The sequence below is a fragment of the Olea europaea genome, chromosome 15 (assembly GCF_002742605.1).
Source record: "Olea europaea var. sylvestris chromosome 15, O_europaea_v1, whole genome shotgun sequence".
In the NCBI taxonomy this organism is placed as follows: domain Eukaryota; kingdom Viridiplantae; phylum Streptophyta; class Magnoliopsida; order Lamiales; family Oleaceae; genus Olea; species Olea europaea.
Window position 1 is genome coordinate 2,158,640 of NC_036251.1, and position 2,104 is coordinate 2,160,743.

The 2,104-nt window shown below is 39.6% G+C and overlaps 1 long non-coding RNA gene across 2 annotated transcripts; it reads left to right on the forward strand.

Moving 5' to 3' along the window:
- LOC111410932 lies at positions 1-1,451 on the forward strand. Of its 2 annotated transcripts, none has more exons than XR_002705787.1 (4): positions 1-478; positions 554-644; positions 742-1,188; positions 1,273-1,451. It is a non-coding gene; the product is annotated as an uncharacterized LOC111410932 (long non-coding RNA). The 2 variants fall into 2 exon arrangements; XR_002705786.1 differs by having other exon boundaries at positions 1,323-1,451.
- The last annotated feature ends 653 nt before the right edge of the window (positions 1,452-2,104 follow it).

Below are 2,104 nucleotides of genomic sequence, written 5' to 3' on the forward strand. Positions count from 1 at the left end.
AGAGGGGTTCACCCACAGTTTTGGACAGATGATGCATTAGAATCATTTCTGTTATCTGTGGAATGAGATTGGGCGGCCTCGATGGGGGTGGGAGAGGCGACGGTGGATGAGATGACGAAGGTGCTGGAGCGGATGGGGATGAGAGAGGTGATAGGGGAGGAGAGGGTGATGGAGGCGGTGGTGTAGATGGGGACGAGAGAGATGGTCGGGGAGGAGAAGGTGACGGTCCTTGAGGTAGAGGAGGGTAGTATTCAGGAGAGGAGGCCCACCATGACCGAGGGTAAGAAGCGTGTTTTTGACATATGGAGCAGGCGATCGGTAAGAGGTCGAGATTGCCGTCGCTGTACATCGTTTCTCCCTTCACGGTTGAGACGAAGAGGAGAAAGTTCGTCGACGAGACGATTTCCAACCTATTTCGGGAGGTGGACCATGTCAAATGAAAAGCAATCGAGACGGAGTGGAGAAGAATTTTGCCCAGGTAAGTATTTATGATATTTGTAAAGTACGCTACGTTACTCATACATGTTTTTTTAACATGTTTTTCTTTTTTCAGGGCCAACCGCATGATCAATCAAACGACGATCTCCGATACTTATAAATGGTTCCACAACATCATCACTTCAGGAACTTGGCTTGCCGACGATGTAAGTGAAGTAGTCATATTGTTATTTTTCATATGTATATAATTTTTTGTTTATGTATTGAAATAACTCCGTTTTGTATTGGTATTTCTTAATACAGCACATCAACTTGGCCATGGACTTGTTGCGTGATCGGGTTCAAAGATATCCGAGATCATTTGACAGTACTGGTCAAGCCATACTAAATTTGGAGTTCGGGCGAAATATTGACATTGAGTACCAGTCGCTCCAACTGGCTGGTAAGGAGTACACTCGAATGGACCATAGGGATGTGGCCGCGTGTCGGGGAGAAATCATGGGAGGGTTGTACACATATATACGTACCAGTGATCATGAATCATCACTGCATAGTTTTGGAAATTGTGTTCACTGAATTGACTATTTATGCGTACGACCCCGATCATTCATAACTGACACAGGGTCAACTCCAACAAAATCTAGAGTCCATCGCTGTTTTCGTCCCTACGATGGCTAGACGGGCAAACTTGACTGTGTAGGACAGATTAGCCATCATGCGGGACACGACGACAGCGAGGCAAACAATATCGTAAGTAGTTGTAAATTTTTTAAATTTAATGCTTAATTTTTTTGTTGTACGATACTGATTTAACTCATTATTGTTCAATTGTAGGGGCGATTGTGGCATGTTTGTAATAATGTATATTGTGTTTTTGAGTACAGGACATAAAGTTGATGGAATCAATCAATCTTGGATACAAATTTGGAGATATAAGTTAGCGTGCAATTTGTACGACTTTAGTTGTGATCCGTGAATACTGTAAATATTTTTTTTAATTACGAAATGTTTGTAAACACTGTGAATATTGATTTGTATCTTGTGAATGAATATAATTGTATATTATTTTCTATATTTAAATGTTTCATCTACGATATTAATAATTTATGAATATTATTTATTTAAGTAAATAATAATTGATTAAATAAATTAGAAACAATTAGTTTGATATATGGTGAATATTAAATACACAATTATTATTCATAACCAATTAAAAATAAATATTACATAAATAAATTGTATTACACATCTATTGCATCGTTATGCAGCGAAATTTGGCTTGTACAAAATTGTCGTGTATACCCTTTTTCGCCGCACCTACCGTACTTACGAGATTGAAAAAATTCTCCAGTAGACGATATTCTAGACGTACGTCTACGTCCAAAGGTACATGGTCCGACTTCTAATGACAACAAATTATTTAGTGACGGATCAAAGAGTTGGGCGGAAAGGAGGGAAAGGTTTCTGTTCCTGGTTCTCCTGTAGTGAAATCTCCGGAACCACAAGAATCCTTAGTTAGAATGGGATTCGTGGTCGGGAACTTCCCACTCAGCTTCATTTGGTATAGGGAATATTGTTTCTACATACGATGTTCTCCTATAATCAGCATATAATAAACACTGCACAAGGTGTGTGGTGGGAATCTTCTATGCATAGACATTGCCAC